The sequence below is a fragment of the Macrobrachium rosenbergii genome, chromosome 55 (assembly GCF_040412425.1).
Source record: "Macrobrachium rosenbergii isolate ZJJX-2024 chromosome 55, ASM4041242v1, whole genome shotgun sequence".
Taxonomy (NCBI): domain Eukaryota; kingdom Metazoa; phylum Arthropoda; class Malacostraca; order Decapoda; family Palaemonidae; genus Macrobrachium; species Macrobrachium rosenbergii.
Genome location: NC_089795.1, coordinates 7,854,214 through 7,865,015, shown reverse-complemented (window position 1 = coordinate 7,865,015; position 10,802 = coordinate 7,854,214). Strand labels below are relative to the sequence as shown.

At 34.2% G+C, this 10,802-nt stretch overlaps 1 long non-coding RNA gene across 1 annotated transcript; it reads left to right on the top strand.

The window, feature by feature from the left end:
• The first annotated feature begins 3,840 nt into the window (after positions 1 to 3,840).
• Positions 3,841 to 8,013, top strand: LOC136835117 (uncharacterized). Its single transcript, XR_010851986.1, has 3 exons — positions 3,841 to 3,991; positions 4,947 to 5,034; positions 7,691 to 8,013. It is a non-coding gene; the product is annotated as an uncharacterized lncRNA (long non-coding RNA).
• Positions 8,014 to 10,802: the final 2,789 nt, after the last annotated feature.

Here is a 10,802-nt window from a genome sequence, read left to right as displayed (position 1 = left end):
CGTTCATCGTTGGCTTGGTTGTTATATACACAGCCTTTGTTATTGTTAGATCCTGACATTTGTTGCTTTTGCATTTTATTCTGGTGTTGTCTATCAGTTCTTGTAATGCTGGTTTCTTGTTGTGTTCGTCTGACTTTTTCATATTTTCTCACGTCTACATTCAGTCTTTTTTTCAAAATTCTGGATAAGGAAAACCGATCTGGGTGTGGTCATAATCCACATTGGTATTCATCTCCTTGGGCATAGTTCCACCAGCTGTTGGCTTTCACCTCCCCAGGGCATAAACCTCATTGGTATTTCTTCCTCGGCTTTTGTCAAGTATGTTCATTCGGAAGGCTGTAGTGGTATGCAGTAGTAAAATATTAAAGAATTTATGGTGATTACGAAGTCCATAGCTGTATATACATATGCAAATGTAATAATAACATGAGCTTTCGCATGTTTCCAAACATACTTCTTAATATATACAATGAAATATTAAAATAGTCAAGATTAATTAAGCAGAAGCAAAAAGTCAATCTTATAATGAACATTCAGTAGTTATAAGGTAATTCAAAGGTTGATTTGCTATGGATAGTTGCCTAACAAGTATAAATTTTGTGACTATCGATTCCATATCCTCAACGATCTCCGGTCAATATAGTTTGTATCGTCGTGATTATCTTGTTCAGTAGGTAGGGGAAGTCCTACTAAGTCAGCATCGGCGCCCGAAGCATGACTTTTTTCTGTGGCTTTTTTTACCTGTGACTTTTTTACCTGGATTCGTCAACAACTCTTTACCATATTTCTACGGACTCGCCATAACCTATAAGAAAGGCATTCTCTGACTCCCAGTTTTGTGAAATTAAGTCTCGTTCATTTTTACTCAATCAGAAACTTAGCAGGTTTGCTGACATTTCCTATGTAGTTTATAAAACGCGCAGAGGGCTCTATTCAGAAATTATATAAATTAAATATTACAGTGAACGACATAACGATCATAAGCCAGGACGCGGAATCATTGTTCACAAAGATTCCTGTAAACGACATCCTGAATTTCATAAGGGAAAAAATCAACTCCTTGCGAAGACCTATTTCCTCTGGGCAGTGAAAAAAACAGTTAAATTAATCAAGCTCCGTGTAACCAATAACATGCCCTCTTTTAACTGAAAGGTTTACAAAGATTTGAGTGTGGGATAGGCAGCCTGCTGTTCCTCTCTAAGCCAATGTCTGCATGTACTTTAATGACTCAATCCCAAAGTGGTTTTGGTGCGACGCTTTGATGACATTTTCACGTTCTGGAATAATAGTTGAGAAAATTTTGATATCTATTTGCAGCAAAATGAATTCACTTCTAGCATTACGTTCAAAACTGAATGAGAAAAGGACAGGAACTGGCCTTCTTAGATGGATCAATAGGGAATCATTCAAGTACAGTTTCAACGTCTCTATTTCCTGCATTCATTTCCTATCATGACATTGCAATTTCAATGAAGACTGAGGTATCAGTGTCATTTTTTCTCGGAGGACCAGGAACCTGTTCTGACGGTTACATAGACAAAGGAGTCGATTTCATCTGTAAACAACTCAACCAGCTGCCTCACTATGTCGGCGGAAAAGCCATCAACCAAGCCAGTAAGATATCTCTTCAAACCAATGGGCATAACAAAATAAGGGATATGCCAGCAAAATAAAACTCCCGTACGTAGAGGCATTAAGAACTTGTCTATAGGAACATCGAACCTGACTACCCTTCTGCTTTCATATCGAAGAATCGTAGAGAATGCTCCTATTAATGCCCATCAAAATAAAAGAGAATTATGCCTATACAGCAGAGTTGATATCAACTTACACCTTTCTTGATGGGTCAATGGTCAAAACTCACTGTACATCACCCATGGTCAAAAGTACAACATTGTTGCTAAATAAAGCAACGTTTCGAATATCACTGGTAACATCACTTATGAGTTATAATTCTTCTGGTTGTAAGCTATTCGTGAGGTATAGTGAATTAGGCAATAAACGATATTTGTGGCTTGATATTTGTGTGAGCATATATATATATATATATATATATATATATATATATATATATATATATATATATATATATATATATATATATATACTGTATATAACAGATCATATTTTTAAGAGCTCCACCTAATGTAGTGAACTGGATATTTTATGATATTTGTGGCCTAATGTTTGTGAATATAAGAAAAACCCTCGGTGTATAAGACAAATTCGACAAATTCATAATTAGCCACGCGTTACAAATTTACCAATCAGCTATCGTGGTGAAGATGGGTTGATATCGATTCTAAGTACAAAACCTGAATTCGACAGGCATGTACAGCAGAGTCGATGTCAACTTATACCTCTCTTGAGATCTGGTGAAGAAACATTTATTAATCATAATTCCTCTTGGGTGTAAGTTAAGTTATTCCCGAAGTGTAGTGAACTGGATATTAAAGTATATTGGTGGCTTATCTATCTATCTATCTATCTATCCACATGATCATAGTTTTCAGAGCTTCACCTACCACACACACACACACACACACATATATATATATATATATATATATATATATATATATATATATATATATATATATATATATATATATATATATATATATATATATATATATATATATATATATATATATATATAATCCTCATGATAATAGTTTTCATAGCTCCACCTAATAATATCGAAACAGGATTCGAATATCAGGCGATGATCGAACAATATGATCTGGTTTCAGTAAATTCATTGACCACTGTTCGAATTAGCCGCTAATTATATCACTTACGGCAGATATAAATGATTTATTTAATGCCACTTTGTCCCCGTACCTTCTTAATTTCCCCCAAATTTTGGGGTATATTTATCACTGCAAGCCTTGAATCCATATGGCAAATCGCCGAAGGTGACCTTTTACCGTAGTAGATTACGAACCTACGCACCTTTAATTAGTAATAATAAATTTAATTATAAAAAGTACCTTGCATTCATTGGTGCGAGTTAATAAGCTCACCGTTGAATCACCTTAATAAAGTGTTCTATGCTATTTTTGTCTATGACCATGTCATTGTGACGCCATGTTACATTAACTAATGATAATGATAATAATATCCTTTGTTTCAGCTCCGGGCCATACACGATGAACGATGAGATGAACACAATACAGTATACTAAATTAAGTACGCTAGTAAAAAGTAATATTCATGAACTCTTATGCCCAAGCACTGCTGAAAACAACAGCAACAACTGTAATAATAATAATAATAATAATAATAATAATAATAATAATAATAATAATTCCAGTTAAAGACCAAACACCGATACATAATTCAGGTAGTTTGCTAAAAATTAAGAGTAAATGGCAAATTTCCATATAATAATAATAATTAATAATAATAATAATAATAATAATAATAATAATAATAATTTTTTTTTTCAGATGGGCTAACTACTACTGATACATAAATAATAATAATAATAATAATAATAATAATAATAATAATAATAATAATAATAATAATAATAATAATTTTTTTTTCAGATGGGCTAACTACTACTGATACATAATTGGGGTGGTTCGCTAAAAGGAAGAGTGCCCGGCAACTCTCAGTAATAATAATAATAATAATAATAATAATAATAATAATAATAATAATAATAATAATAATAATTTCTGTCGATTTTCTGATCATCGCCTTAAACTTCGTCGGTGGCGGAAGGGCGATAAAGCGACGTCCCACAAACAGGCAGTTGCAGCGGTCGTTGGCTGTTATCCTCAAGAACAGCTTGTTTCATTGTTGTAGAGTCCCCGGCTTGGGAAGACAGGTTTCGTTTATACTAACTCGACTTTCTCCTTCATTTGCGTTTGGGGTCTCGGCCGTGCTGTATTGAACGATCGTTGGTTTCACTTTGTTTGGTTTTGTGTACAGTCCTCCACAGGGATGATTCCCTCTCTAATGGCCCGGGCACGTTCTCCAAGTAAGGTGCTTCTTATATTTTATAATAATTGTGTTTTCGCGTCAGTATCCTAGCTCCTGAAGAATAGTTGAGTGGTTCTTTTTCAAACTTGCTTTCCTGTATGGTCATCACTTCAGGCAGTATTTTGTTGTATAGTCTTGGTACGCTGTGTACAAATGCTCTCTAGCATGACCTACAAAATTTGTTCTGGGTTCAAATAGGTTATATGCTTCACTTGCATGTCTTCTGTTTACTATTCATTCGAGGTCTAAAGAAGCTTGAGCAGTTTCTCAGATATGTCGTATTGTGAGTACTTTGCAAGATTTTAGGCATGAAGGCCTGCTTCAAGGTTTGTTGGGTTGGCGACTGGATACTGTTGCCAGTTCTCCGTTTTACATTTCTCAAATATTTAAATGGCACTTGAGGTTTGACATACAGTTGTCGTATGAAAGTTTTCAGTTTGCGGTTTTGTCTTCAAATATTGGATTTTTCGATTTTTTTTTTTTTTTTTTTTTTGTAAATTCCTACAATAACTGTTCAAAAGGTTTAAGTATTTTTGTATTTTACCCTTCAACATGGTATTTAAGACTGTTTCGAAGCCCATTTATTACCAAGCTGAACTAGATTGCTTTGAGTGGTAATTCTATGCACTTTGGTTTTATATTAGCAATCTTATGCAGTGCTTCGTATGTTTTCATTTTAACTTTATGCTGCCAAAAGTAAGTCTTACTCGACTACCATAGCCTTCCTAATATGAGGTATATTAAGTTGGTTTAAACTTTAATTATTGTAGGCGTAAGTGGCAACAAACTAGTAATAACGCTTATCTGTATTTATAAAACCTTGCTTGCTGCTCCTTGTCTTAGTAATTTAAAACTTATCAGATGGCCCAGCTGATTTTAACAAATTGTCAGCCTTTGGTTCTTTTCACTTGCGAGAACATTTTGGGATTTTAATTTGTATTTTCTTATTTCAGGTCAGGGTGTGTCGTTAAAAAAGCGTGCCACAGTGTTATTGAATTGTCTTAGATGTACCGATACCTCATGACTAAACAGGATTAATGGGTAAGTTTTTTTTTTTTTTTTTTTTTTTTTGGGAGTGACTTGAGCAACCTACCCAACATTTTAAACTTCAAAAGTTTTCATTTTAAGTTTAGGCTTTGCTTTAATGTATTTGGTTTATTTTTTTAATCAGAACCTTAGTTTTGAGAATTTGAAAGTTTTCCTTTAAAATTGCAAAGGTTAAAATCTAACTTTACCAGCTTTGAACACTTAAAGAAATTTTAGGATTTGTTCCACCTTCGGAACTTTTTGTTTTAAAGTATTTAAAGTTTACTTTTAAATAAAATTTAGCATCAAACATTTGTTAGTTTTTGTTTGATGTGTTAGTTTTTAGTTTGATGATGTGTTAGTTCTTGTTTGAGTGTGTTAGTTTTGTTTGATGTGTTAGTTTTTGTTTGATGTTCAGTTTGTTATGTGTTTTTGTTTGATGAGTGTGTTAGTTTTGTTTCTTGTTTGTTAGTTTTTGTTTGATGGGTGTGTTAGTTTTTGTTTGATGGGTGTGTTAGTTTTTGTTTGATGTGTGTTGTTTTTGTTTGATGTGTTAGTTTTTGTTTGATGTTAGTTTTTGTTTGATGTTAGTTTTTGTTTGATGTTAGTTTTTGTTTGATGATAGTTTTTGTTTGATGTTTGTTTTTGTTTGATGTTTGTTTTTGTTTCATGAGTGTGGAAGGTAATTTTTTTGGAGTTTGTAGAGTAGTTTTTTTTTTTAGGTTAGTGGATTTAAACTTTTTTAAATTTAAAGTTTTGCCTTGTGTGGTTTGATCTTGTAATTTCAGCTAGTTTAATTTTTTAGAATTGTAAATTTTTTTAAAGTTTAGTTAATTATCTATTTTGGAAATTTCAAGTTTTTGAACAGTAACAATTTTTAAAGCTCTTGAGTAATTATTTCAGCTTTAAAAGTAAAAGTAAGTTTAGGTAATTTTTGAAAAGTTTGTAAAGTTTTTTTTTTTGGTTAGGTTAGTGGATTTAAACTTTTTTCAATTTAAACTTTTGCCTTGTGGTTTGATCTTGTAATTTCAGCTAGTTTAGTTTTTTTAGAATTGTAAAGTTTTGTAAAGTTTAGTTATCTATTTTGCAAATTTCAAGTTTTTGAACAGTAACAGGTTTTAAAGCTCTTGAGTAACTATTTCAGCTTTAAAAGTAAGTTTTGCGTGTGTAAGTTTTGCGTGTGTAAGTTTTGCGTGTGTAAGTTTTGCGTGTGTAAGTTTTGCGTGTGTAAGTTTTGCGTGTGTAAGTTTTGCGTGTGTAAGTTTTGCGTTTAAATTGTCATTCTTTGCCCACTTCCCAAGTCCACCTTTGCCGGGGTGGCGGTGCCACCTGCCAGGCAAAGGTGGACTTGTTTGTTGTGCATGGTGACTTGGTCACCATGCACAACAGGAAGTTCAGAAACAAGCATGGTGACTTTGTCACCATGCACAACAGGGATTTCAGACCAACCAACTTCTAACTTAGGTTAGAACTGAAAGGTTAATAGTTAATGGGAAGTTAGATGTGGAAGTTAGATATGGATTTTGAAATATAGGATAGGCTAGAATAGGGTGAAGAACGTGCTAATTTTATATAGATGCAGGGGTTAGGATAAAGGTAATAAACGCTCAAATCTATCACTTAAGGATGCTGGGAATAGACTGGGGTAAAAAATGCAGTAGTCAGACCTAGGGAGATATTTGACAGTGCCAGTTCAAGTTAATAGCAGAGGTTAGTACAGTACTTAAGCCCTTTGGTCAAAAGATGTAAGTTTGAGTGTATTAGTGCAGCTGAGAATAGGGTAGGTTAGCTGTCTGACATACTTTATAGCTCAGAATTTCATTCCCACTAGTAAATAGGAACTAGACAGGTAATTGGATCTTAAGTTTTCTAAGAGGCCTAGGGCTTAGGATGTTTTTTTTTGACACTGATGTCGTGGACTTGGCAGGTATTCTAATAGGCTGGCTAATAGTGGAAATTGTATTTGAGATTTGGAAAGTCTTGTTAACGTTCCGTCAATGCGCTTGACACCCCCACCCCTCCTCTCTTACTCTTTCAAGCAAAGCTTTCATGTTAGGAAATAGTTCAGATTGCATTGCATATTTTCATTGACCCCTACCTTCATCCACCTTTCCTCCAGCACCGAAGCTTGCTTCGGGAACCCCTTTCTTATTCTGAATTCCCAACTTAATTTTTTGCCCCGTGGGGTTGTGCAGTTTAAATTCCCTTAAGACTGGATAAATTTTTTGCCCCGTGGGGTTGTGCAGTTTAAATTTCCTGAAGACTGGATAATGACGAAAGTTGCCAGATAGTTTGCATTGCATGGCTCCTTTCATAGTTATGTAGCACTAGTTAGATGCGGTTGTTTCAGTAAAAGATTGGTGCCCTATTAAATATCTTAAAGGCTGGCACTGTCTATCGTGTTATCTTTTTGAAGAGTTTGAAGGAACAATGGTAGTAATATATGGGATTGTTAATGTGGAAGTTGATGGCAGTTTGAAGTAACAATAATACTAATACATGGTTTTGTTAATGGGAAATTTTACTCGTACGTTATAGTATTAATTATAATAACCTTAGAATAGCTGCTGGGACTAACTGAACAGGCTATTTTCACTTTAAGAGGGTAGGTTATGTCATGGAAGCTTTTTGTATATTCTAAAACCAAACAAACTACTTTCCTTATGCACAGGCTCTTGTAGCTGCAGCAGACCATAACATCGGCACTAATACTTCTGGAAAGCAACGCTTTTCGTTAAGACTGAATATCCTGTGACGGTTGGAAGCGCACTAAATTTGGTTACCCAGACAACTAGAACTCAACTTGCAGGCGCTGTGCATATCCTGTGAGGATTAGAAGTACTCTAAATTCGGTTACCCAGACAACTAGAACTTGTAGATGCTGTGCTGTACCTACTATTAAAGTTTTTATTAATCTGACTGCTTTGGATATGTAATAGTATTTATAGTATTTACGTGTATGAAGGCCAGCTTAATATATATTTGTAAACCTTTGTTCATTTCTTTATAACCCCAAAATGTCATGTGATGGGGTAGAATTTGTAATACTCCTCGAATTTTGGTGTTTACTTGCAATAGTCTATGCAGATTTAAACTTCCTATTCAGCAAAGTGATATTGTATTTTCTTTTGACTGATTAATGACAGGAAGAATCAATGTTTATTCTGATTAATGACAGGAATAATCAAAGTTTATTAAGGTCATTCCTTATGATCTGGAGATCGCATTCGGCTGAGAACACTTGTAAAGGTGACTTTTGAGCGATAATAGTTGGAAGTGAAAACTCGCTTTGACATGAGATACCGCCAAGAAAATATTTTAAGGATCATACGGGGATGAATAGTCCAGGTTATGTAAAAGTTACAATTAGTTTGTAAATCAAGTTAAGCAGGCAACAAATATTGTGATATTGTAACTTGTCCCGAGAGCGGTTATTCCTTACTCCTATAAACTGTTGAAGTTACTGTGACTGTCGATGGTTACTACATAACAGGCTTTAGCGTTGGACTTGTATGTATCGGATAAGTGAGGCGAAAGAAATGCAGGATTTTTGCATAATGCATTGTTTAATTAGTTGGTGACCTTGTCTTTGGCTCTTCAAGTTTTTGAATATTAGAATTACCCAAAGGATTTCGTGAGGATGGGGTTTGTGCTTCTGGTCTTTAGTTGTGCCAATCTCTTGGTAATACTTAGTTTTAGAATTGCGAGTAAATTGGGTTCGTTTTAGAATTGAGAGCGCCAGGACAAAGACTGAGAAAATAGGTCTTACTTTTATCCTGGCTACTATCCGCAAACTTCGGATAGCTAAGGTTAGTCACTTAATTCTGGCTTAACATCTGTTTTTGTTGTTTGTGCACCACCATGAAACATCTTTCTTCAATATCATGTCTATACTGTACAAAAAAAAAAAGCCAGAGAAAGTTTTTTTTTTTTCGTGGTTTTCCTGAGATATTTCCTTCCATGGCCGAGTAATGAATAACTAATGCTGATAACTGTCAATTATTAACCAGCTAACTACTGAGTTATCACCACGTGAAAACATGTCCTCAAATACTATTGCCTCTTTTTCCTTACTCTGATTCGCCGAAATGATTGGTGCCAATTTGCACTATTTTGATATTTTGTCGCCCAAACGATATAATGAGTACTCCCAAATGATAGACTAATGCCCAAACGAAACGGCGCGTTAAAAAGGTCACATTAAGTTATAGTGGACGGTAATAAAATCGCAGGAATAAAGTCACAGGGAAGTCATAAATTTAAGCAAAAAAGTTGTGGTAAAAATCAGTAGAACAAATTATATTACGTCAAAGTTTTCGTATATTTTTTCTGTAAATGTTCTGATGTGTAAAATACAAAGAATTGAGTAAGATTATAGGATTACATCCTAGATAAATATGAAGCAAGCAAAGAATATTGCAAGGATATACTTGATAATTACTGCAAATGAAAGCTGATTCCTTGCGGTGCACCAGAACCAATGATGATAAAATAGAAAACTTTATTTTTGTGGATAAAACCTTTTAAATACGTCTGGAATAAAGCCACGTGTACTGAAAGTAATGAAAGCAAAGTATATTGTCATGTGAATGTGTCATTTTCATTATTTCATGGATGTATGTACACAGCAAAAGTAAGCTACTGTTACTTATTGTTCCTTACTTGACCTAGACAGCCGAGAGGATTAGCGTATCCAGGTGGCCGAGTATGGACAGCAATTATAGACTTACAAGATCACCGCATTTTGTAAACAACTTATTTTATGTATATAGGTGAATTTGCTCGCTGGAGATAAAACCTTACTGCCGTCCGTTGCTGAATTTATAAACTAAGTGACGACAGATAGATCCGCATAACCCTGCCTTTAGGCTGAATATAGATTCATGTGTATTTCCATGCTTCTAGGAATTTCACACCATTAGCTATGTATGTCTGTCTGTTAGTAAATATTGTAAAAATACAGATAGCTGTTTACACGAGAGGCAGAAAAAGTAATGTTTTCTGCTGGAATAGGTTTAGCTTTGTATTGAAACATGATTATATGGGAGCCACTTGTCAAGTATTTGTCAATGCCGAAGATATACCACTCTTTCCTTAGCTATGATGTTAAGATCATTATTTTTATTATCATTTTTAAGAATGTTTTGAAGTTCAGAATACACACATATATATAACGGAGTCAGCGAAAGACCTTCCCATGGGGCAAAAAAACAAAATGTTGAAAATTCGAGAACAAGTCAGTCTGTTCCAAATGGGCTAATCCGGTTAAATATTTTCACATGTAACGCCATAATATATATACAATGTCAATATGTAAATGTCATGTATTGCGAGTTAAGAGTTAAAATATTTTCTTTTATTACTTTAATTGGTTATGACTCTTAAATTATGACTGACTTGATAGTTTTTGTTTGATTACCTGACATCTTTCCCAGCCAAAATTGGAAATTTTTCCCTGTTACTTTATTACCGGTCACCACAATGTGACTTTTTCTTGTGACTTTATTCTGGCCAAAATTGCGAATTTTTTCTGGAACTTTTTTCCTGTGACTTTATTACCGGCCACTGTATAGCCAAGTGAAGGGTAAACTATTCAAAATTTCGCGTAAGTGAATACAAAAGGACATATAAAAGTTCGTAGAAGTGAATTTACAGAAGGACCTTTTAGTGTATAAACATATTACAAAGGTAAGGAAATGTGTTATATACAGTATATTTGTGTGCGCGCGCATATGATGGGAATGTGACTGGGGAGGGACTTGGGTTATTATGTATATTTACAA